The sequence below is a fragment of the Myotis brandtii genome, unplaced genomic scaffold, assembly GCF_000412655.1.
Source record: "Myotis brandtii unplaced genomic scaffold, ASM41265v1 scaffold1043, whole genome shotgun sequence".
In the NCBI taxonomy this organism is placed as follows: Eukaryota; Metazoa; Chordata; class Mammalia; order Chiroptera; family Vespertilionidae; genus Myotis; species Myotis brandtii.
In genome coordinates this window covers 1,220,229-1,229,907 of record NW_005353510.1, presented here as the reverse complement: position 1 = coordinate 1,229,907, position 9,679 = coordinate 1,220,229, and the positions used below count along the sequence as shown (strand labels likewise).

The 9,679-nt window shown below is 44.5% G+C and overlaps 1 pseudogene; it reads left to right on the top strand.

The window, feature by feature from the left end:
• Positions 1-511: 511 nt before the first annotated feature.
• Positions 512-7,461, top strand: LOC102248766 (annotated as a pseudogene).
• Positions 7,462-9,679: the final 2,218 nt, after the last annotated feature.

The following is a 9,679-nucleotide window of genomic DNA, read 5'->3' as shown; positions in this document are numbered from 1 at the left end:
GAAGGTGGGCAGAACGTGTCGGTCTGAATGCAGGCAGGTGGTCAGTTTGGTGGTGGATAGATGAGAGAGGTCTCATGGCTTCTATTTGCTTAGCAACTAAGAAATACTGAGAAAGAGGAGGGAGTCAGGAGGGTCATACTTGCCACCTTACAACCTGTTCTAAGAGCAGAGCCTACGCAAAGATTCTCAGTAATCTTTGTTGACTTACCCAAAAGAGTTCTGCTTCAAGACCTGAAGGAAGAGAAAATACCTACTTCCCTTTCATCTTTATTCCCATCTCTCCCCTCTTCTGGTCCTCTCTTGTACCTGCTGAGCTTTGCTCATGCTGACAACTTTCCGTTCAGATCAACAAGCATTTATTTATTTATTTATTTATTTTTTCTTCAGGCGCTCTGCTCTCTCCACACCCAAAACAAGCATTTATTAAGTGCTCCCTCAGTGATATATCTGTGCTAGGTATGGCCAGGTGGTGTTGAATAGGTAAGATTGAGGAATTCACCCTCTAGTCTAGATGTCTGACAAGTACACAACAGATTGCAGTCCTGAGGGTAAGTGCTTTGACAAGCGTCCCCATGAAGGGTGCATTAGGCATTTGGAGTATCAGGGATTATTCCTGACCTGAGTCTCCATCCCCCTCCCAAGTTTTTCTTCCCTTATCCTCCCCCGCCATCTTAATTATCCCTCACTTTAAGCCTCTTCTCAAATTTCACCTCCCCAATGAGAAGTGATCTTCCACCGTCCTGACTTTCTAAAGGACATGTAATAGTGTCTCCAGCAGTCAATGCCAAGTGCTTCCCAGGGCTTCGCTCAGGAGAAGGGCCACTGGTGTCAGCAACCTGATTCTAGGACAGAAGTGTGGATAGACTTCATGGTTCCCATTGGCCCTTTTCAGGCAGCTGCCAATGGAAGGGGTGAGCAAGGGGTGAGCGTGGGGAGATGAGAGGGGGCCAGAGAGGGGGCCAGGCTAGGACCGCATCCAGATTCCTCTTGTGCGGCTCTTTGGAGCTCTGCTGACTGCTCAAGTTTCCGTTAAGATGCTTGGATTGAGCAAAGAACTGGAGCTGCTGTCCAGTGGGGAGGCCGTGGGCAAAGCAAACATGCTGTTTGGCACATTCCCTTGAGGGAGAACAAGGGCGAGGGTTGTAGGCTGTTTTGCAGGCCAAACCGCCAACTCCAGCGAGTGGAACGGCAGGCCAAACAGGCCGGCCACTCTGCAGAGGGCCCTGAAGCACAGGGAGCATCACTACTACTAAAAGGGCTCTGGTTTGTGTCCTGCTCAAAGCCATAGCAAATACTTTCTGTGTTTCCCCCATGGATGTGATAGAGAAGAGCATGCCTAGAAAGATCTGCACGCATCTGCACACTCTCATCCAAGGGCCAGCCTGTGCATCCGCCTGCCTCCTGACGTGTGAAAATGACAGTCCCATCTGAGAATGTTAGGGAGGATGTGAATCTCCTCTGCTTCTTCCTTTTTCCCTCTCCTTCCCCCCCCTACCTGACAAACAAGTGCTCAGAAGAAGGCCCACTGTCTAGAAAGGTTAAGAATAAAAATAATATGGAAAATGAAATTTTTCTGAGCCCAGGTCATTCTGAGATTAGAACAAAGATATAGACGTTTGGTGTGCTGATTAAACTAATATAGATTTACTGGCATGATAGCCCAGGGCCGGGGGCCAAAGGTGAGCTCATGCAGTAATTTCTTTACCTAGACAAGAGTGGAGCCGCACAACACCATCCAAATGGCTTCACTAAATAGGCCGAGAGAACGCGAAGGCAGGCAATTTCTTCCTTAAAGCTGTTATTGCTTCTCAAACCCCACTCCTCACAAAGTTCCTCCTTACCAAAGTGTAGGACAGGAATCCCCACCCACAACCCATTTCAGACCAAAAAATATTTTACATGTTGGAAATGTGCTGGAGCCACCCAACAGTCACAAAAACGGGTACGTAAATGATGAAATCCCAATTCCATCATGTTCTGAGACAACGTAAAAATCACAATTTTTTATCTAGATAGAAAATAAAAACAACTGTTTCTATAAAATCCAAGCGGTCTGTGGACTTTTCAGTCCCATTAAAAATTGGGAAAGCCTCATTCCAATGTACTAATGCCCACCAAGGACTGAAAAGAGTAGATTACACCCTCTTCATGCAAGGGCCTCCTCATCAAGATTTGACATGTTTCTGTGACTTAAGCACTGCCCCATCCCCTCACCCCCAGCCCAAATAGGATTTCACAGCCCTGGCCAGTGTGGCTCAGTTGGTTGGGCATTGTCCCATGCACAGAAAGGGTTGCCATTGGATTCTCGGTCAGGGCACATGCCTGGGTGGGGGTTGTCCAGGAGGTAGCTGATTGATGTTCTGCTCTCACATCGATGTTTCTCTCTCTCCCTCTCCCTTCCTCTCTAAAAATCAATTAATTTTTTTAATCCTTTTTAAAAAAAGATCTCACTGCGAAAGTCAAATCTCTTTTTAATATTCTTTTTCTAGGAAGTCTTTGGTTGTCTTAAAATGTGTGACTTTGTGCTTTTCCAGCTTTCTGCAGCTTGAGTAAAGGCCTCTGTTTTCCTAGGACATCTCCCTCTTCCTACACCGTAGGGGCCTGGATATGTGGAGAACTTGGAGATTTAACAATGGCACATAGTAGGTACTCCATAAATATCTGTTAAATGGATGTATGAATGCATATAAATTTTGGATATTTCAAGGTAATGATTACCTATAATTATATAAATTTTGTTCTCCCTGAGATGGGGTACAGATTAAAAATAATATCAAGGTAGACTTAGAAGCATTCATCCTTAGGTGGTAAATCAATTCTAGATCATGAAGAGCAAGTCATAAAGAGTGGCTGTAGTATGGAGAGCTATGTAGTAAGGCAGAGGATGCCCTGGCCATCCCCACACTGTTCTTTGGTCCTTTTTCAGGAGTCCCAACGCAGCTCTGAGCTTTGGCCTGACTTACTAGGCTCAGTTTTAGGTTCTCAGGGGAGATATCTGAGTCTGGTGGGAGTCAAACTTGCTCAGAAGAAGTAAACTTCAGTCTGAAAGCTTGGAGCTATCTGCTCCCTTTTCATAGTCCCAAGGTCTTCCCAGGTATCTACCATAGGTTCTGCCACACTCACTGAGTTAGAGCCATCTCAGACAGGCTAACTCTTGTCTCTGCCTCAGGGCTTTGCCTTTCAGGAAGAGGTGCAAGGCCTTAGGGACCTACCTCTGCTCCCTAGCCCTTAAGATGCTAATTCCTATTCTTGGGACATTCAGCCTCTCTGTAGAAGGACATGCTGCCTGTTTCCCCAAAGTGTTCAACAGACATAGGGCTCACGCTCAGTCCGGGTGCTGTCCATGATGAATGAGAAAGGTCTTAGAAAGCCAGCTTAACAAGGTTATAGAATCCACTCACTGGATGTGTTTAGAGCTTGACTCATGAGGCCATGGATGCTAACTTGATCTAAGCTTTGCACAACCACTGTGCCCTGACCTTAGGCTGTTTCAAAATCTGATTTGGGAGGGAAGCATAGTATGAATCCTAGAGAAATAACAACTGTCAGCTTTCAACCATGAGCTGGAAGAGCACTGCTCTGGTAGCAAGCACTGGGATTAGGGTTAGAGTTCTTCTGAGGATGAGAGAGGGGTGGAAGGAGGAGCGCGATGATGGGAAGGGCAGGTGATGCTAGAATGCCTGAGCTGGTAGATGACTGATGTAGCTGGTCTGCTGAACAGTCTCACAAAACAATTTTATATCTGTCACTGCCTACACTCTCTGAATTCTCCCTTCCCCTTCCCTAATGATACCTTGAGCAGATTACAAAATTACCCAGATTTCATAATTGTGTTCTTATTTTTTAACAAAAAGTCTATGTAGTCCAGTTCAAAATCCCCAACTCAAACCAACTTCCTCACTATCTCTTGCCCACAACTCCCTGTGTGGCTTGAGGGATTAAAGTGTTTTTTTTTTAAAGTGTGTGTGGGGGGGGCGGGGGGGCAATTGGGGGAGGGGGACTATTCTTCCATATCTGACTCCCTGGAGAGCGGCCCTTGCCTGGGTCTGGAATACTTCCCTCTGTTCCTAACGCCTCCACTCTTCGGGGCTAGTTGTAAGAGCAGGGGAGGTGAGGCCTGTGATGGTGGTCCCCTGCCTAGTGAATGTTTCTGATTCTTTGACTAGCAATGACTGTGTGGCTAACACCTTCTGCTCTTTGTGGGACACATTTATCATCTCCTCAGCAAGTCTGGCTGTTTCTCTCCACAGCCCAGTTTTCTTATACAATTCAGGTCCGACCAGGGACAAGTCCCATAGAGACGGAAGCTAGCTCTGGACATGTCCCCAGTGTTGAGAGCTGTGGAGTGGAGTGGCTAAGGCAACCCAGCACCGGAACCAGAGCCTGGGGTTCATTCCAACACCACTACTTACTTAACTACTCTGAGCCTCAGATGTCTCACATACACAGCAGGGCTAATGATGCGTATCTCATAGCTATGGTGAAAAGAACCACGGGCTCTGTGAAGTTCCACTGTCTGGGTTCAAGTCCCAGATCCACTAGTTAGTTACCTATGTGACATTAAGCAAACCTTACTTCTCAGACTCGGTGTCCACATCTATAACATGAAAATAGTATTTCTAACTCCCTCATAGGGTAAACGTAAGAATGAAATGAAAATGATATGGAATATGTCTAGAACAGTACATGAGACAAAGCAAACACTCAAAATGCGTCAGTTACTGTTATTATCCTGCAAGATAATAACACTTATCTCAAAGCCTGGCACCTGTTATAGTTACTGAGCTGAGCAGGGAGTATCAAGTAGTTAGACTTTTGCACCGAGGTTGGTATTAACATAGGACATTCCTCTTCTTACCACCTTGCTTGGTTGTAAACATTTCTTTGGCCTTTTACAGTTCTCTTTCCAACATGTCCGTGCGTCTGTGGGTTTGTCAGCTTCCTGTGGTCTGCCTGTGAACTCGGGAGCCTGCACAAGCCCAGGCAGCGGCTACTTCTGCTTCAGGAGCCAACACCAGCTACCCCCAGCTGAGCCACCTCCGCTCAGAAACAGGCCACTGTTTACCCAGAGGCTAGAGATCTGAGCAAAGCTGTTTATCCCATCGTCAGGCCCCAGAGGCTTCCACTCAGCAGATTTCCTCGCTGCCTGAGAGCTTAGGCCCTGTCGTCCGTGGTATTTCTGCATCACGCCCCTGCCCTGTGGGATCAGACACAAATTTGAGGCAACTGATTTGTCAGCAACCAGCCTTGTACTTTGAGCTGTTTTTCCAGCGTGGATATGAATTAATACCTCCTCACCCACGCTCTCACTTTCAGACTCCCTGTGACCAGGAGGCATAATAGCCTCCTCACGGTCTGAACCCTGTCCACCTGTCCTCCTTATCTCCCCTGAGCCCCAGTCAAAACAAATTACAGGTACCAGAGGCACTATACTCACCACATTGCCAAGCCTCCACAAACACTGCCCTTCCCTCTGCTGGGAACCTCCTCCCCTGCCATTACTTCCATCCCTGACAAACTTGTGCTCATCTTTCAGAATTCAGTCAAGCATCACCCTAACCGGAACCCCTTTTGAGTTTTGCCTCTCTAGCCTTTTACCAATTGGGTAAGGTGCCCCTCCTTGATGTTCCCATGCATTGTGGCTTATACCTATGACCACAGCATGTTTAACTTATATTTTGTCTTCCCGGCTAGACCATCTCTGTATCCATAGCACAGAGTCTGTAGCAATACACTTGTATAGAGTTGGCACTAAGCAAATAGTGAACCCTGAATGCATTTTCAAGATTGCTGCCCAGGCTGGTTCTGCTGACTAATAGCTCAAATAACAAAAAGGCAATAAAAATAAAAAAAGGAAATTGATCTCTATCATGGAACTCATTCATGTGTCCTGGAAACACAGGGCAAACAAACTGAGCTCTCCAGTCCTAGAGGAGGCTCTGTGAAGGTACACAGATCTAGGACAAAATCCTTATCTTAAAAATAAAAACTCCCTTCAGCAGATGCTGTCTTCACCGCTATTATCTTCTGGATGGTTGGAAAAGGCCACTAAGATGGCCAATATACAACCATCTCTCTTTTCCAAACGACACCCATGTCAAAATGTAAAGTCACATTAACAAAACAATGGCAACCACAGCTGCTCAAACATACCCATAATATGCAGTGCCAGGCTTACTTATGGCGGGGTGAGGCACTCATGTTTTCTATTTCCTCTCCACACACCTCTGCAAGGAATCCCCTATCTTCTCCTGCTCCCTAATTTATCAGAGCCTTCCAATGAGGTGTCTTTCCTCCACCACACACGTATGCAAATGCATACCCTTAGCTCTGCTATTGCTGGGCCGTCCCCTGAGATAAAATTTAAATTTCTTCTTCCAACTGCAGCAAACATAACTTTAGAGGAAAAGTATTTTCACATACAATGCTGTGAAATTTTTATGATCTCTAGTTTAATAGACATGGAAACTGAGATTCATAGAAGTAAAATACTTATTCAAGTCTAAACAACCAGTTAAAGGGGAGTTAATACTGAAGAGAATAATTAATTTGCCCTTCTGAGCTTTAGTTTCCTTGATTGTAAAATAAGAGTAATAATGCTCATTTAAGTAAAAATTAATTCATTGCTTATGTAAAACATCTAGCTGATTCAAGCCTGGCCTGAAAGAGTTATTATAAATCTCACGGTACCCTGGGTGCTGCCCCGATCTGTCTCTGGCTCCAACAGTGTTCGGAATAGACCCTTTCTTCTAACCTCTGACCACCCTCCAACCTCTTTTCCAGTCACCACCTTCAGAACCACCTCAGCCATCCTCAGCCTCTGAGACCAGCCAACACCATTTTTTCACCTTAACTCCTTATTGTTGAACAATCATGAGCTCCAAAAATTCATCAGAATTGTTCCATGGAGGTGGAGGCTGCCGTCAACCACCTGGCCAACCTGCATCTACCTGCCGTCAGAACCACCTCAGCCATCCTCAGCCTCTGAGACCAGTCAACACCATTTTTTCACCTTAACTCCTACACCTACCTCTCTCTGGGTACCTATTTTCACCATGATGATGTGGCTATGGAGGGCATGGGCCACTTCTTCCACAAGTTGGCTGAAGAGAAGTATAAGGGCACCCCATGTCTCTTAAAGATGCACAACCAGTGCAGTGGCCGCATTCTCTTCCAGGACTTGCTGAAGCCTTCCCAAGAGGAAGGGGGAAAACTCAGGATGCCATGGAAGCCAAGATGGCCTTGGAGAAGAATCTGAACCAGGCCCTTTTGGATCTGCATGCCCTGGGTTCTGTCCATACAGACCCCCATCTCTCTGAATTCCTGGAGAACCACTTCCTGAATGAACAGGTGAAACTCATCGAAGAGATGGGTGAACCTGACTAACTTCCTGCAGGCTGGCCTGCCCCGGGCTGGGCTGGACGGTACCTCTTCAAAAGGCTCACCCTGAAGCACGACTAGGAGCCTTTGGAGCTCAGAGACCTTTGAGGAGCATCTCCCTGGTGTCTGGCTTTTGCCTGAGCCTCTTCCTGAAACCACTAGGCATCCTTTTAACCACCCTGGAGCCCTCTCCCATGCATTGGACCAAATGGAAACAATAAAGCTTTTTGAAAAAACAAAAAATAGAGTTACTATAAATCTTAAGTAAGCTAAAGAATATAGACTAAAAAACATTAACATAAGTAGAAAAATAGTACATATCAGAAAAGGCAAATGGAACTTCTAGATATAAAAACAATTTGTGAAATAAAATATACACAGGGTGATGGGATTGACAGATTAGAAACTGTAGAAGAATATTAAAGTGTGGAACAGAACTATACAAACTACGCTACATGAAAAACCGAGGGAAATAACCTGAAATAAATAAATAGACCCTCAATCAGCTACCATACAGTATCAAGCAATCATCTATATATATAAAAGCCTAAGCAACTGGAATGACTGGAATGACCAGAACGACCGAAACGACTGGTCGCTATGATGTGCACTGACCACCACGGGGCAGATGCTCAATGCAGGAGCTGCCCCCTGGTGGTCAGTGCACTTACACAGCCAACCTCCCCCAGTCAGCCAACCTCCCGTGGTCCCTCACCCGGATCGGCCCACCACCCACCCGCCATGGTGGCAGCATGGCGGTGAGGGAAGGAGGAGGGGGGAGGTGGGGAACTGGACAGTGGCAGGGCACCGATGATGGCGGCGGCGGTGTCCAGCGTCCGTTCCTTCCGCGCCTGGCCCGGTGACCATCACCTCCTCTCCAGCCTGGCCCTGATAGGCCTGGCCCCGATTGGCCCTGATCACCAGCCAAGCCTAAGGACCCCACCTGTGCATGAATTTCATGCACGGGGCCTCTAGTACAATATAATGCTTTTAAATATGGTTCATCAAAAGGAGAGATACTTGGAGAAATAACAAAAAATGAATATCCAAATGTAAAGAAAACTAAAAATCTACATATCTAAGAAGGTCATCAGATATCAAATCAAATCAAACATAAAGAAAGTCACACTAAAGCACATCATAATCAAGTTGCCGAAAACCAGTGACAAAGTGAGTTACAAAAGCAGCTAGAGGAAGGATTAGACACACACATTACATAGAGTAGAATAAAAAAAGAATGAGAGCAGGTTTTTCATAAAAAAAAACTACACGATTTGAAGACAATAAAGCCACATCTTTAAAAAGGTAAAAGAAAAAATTTGTTATTAAAAGGATAGTAAAATAATACATTAAAATAAATAAAGAGATAAACCATATAGTAGGTTAAAAGACATAAATTTTTAAAATGTTAATTCTTGCCAATATGGTATATAGGGTCAACAGGGGTCAAACCTGCAACCCAGGTTTATGCCCTTGACCAGGAATCAAACCCTCGACCCTCCAATGTGCAGGCCAACGCTCTAACCATTGAGCCATGCCTGCCAGAGCGCATTACTATATTTTAACAAAAAAAATTATTTGGCAATTGAAATTAAAAATATTAGTTTTAGTAGCACTATACACATAAAAAATATTTACAGATAAATTAACAAAATATGAAAGATGAGTACACCAAAAATTACACATTATTAACAGAAGTTATGATTAATTGGTTGTCAACAAAGCTGCCAATGTAATTCAATGAAAAGAAAAAAACAGTCTTTGTAACAAATGGTGCTAGAAAAACTGGATATCCATATGGAATATAATTATTTTAACCTTTCCCCACATCACATACAAAATTAACTCAAAATGAAACATAGGCCTCAACCTAAGAGTAAAAACTATAAAACTCCAAGGAGGGAAATAAAAGAAAATCTTTGTGATCTTGAATAGACAAAGATCTCTTAGCTAGTGCCCCCATACACACACACACACACAAGAAAGCATAAGAAAAGAAAAAAAAATTGATAAATTGGCCTTCAACAAAATTGAAAATTTTTTCCTTTGAAAGATACTAAAAAGACTTGGAGAAAATATCTGCAAATCACATATTTGGTAAAGTAACTGTGTCCAGTATAAACTATTTTTAAAACCCTCTAAGCTCAATAATTAGAAGATAAACAACCTGATTTTAAAAGGAGAAAAAGATTTTAATAGACCCATCACTGAAGACTCTATGTGCATGGCAAATGAGCACAGTAGAACCTCCTCAGTATAACTAAGGCAATGCCTGGGTTAGGATCCTGGCTCAGTCACT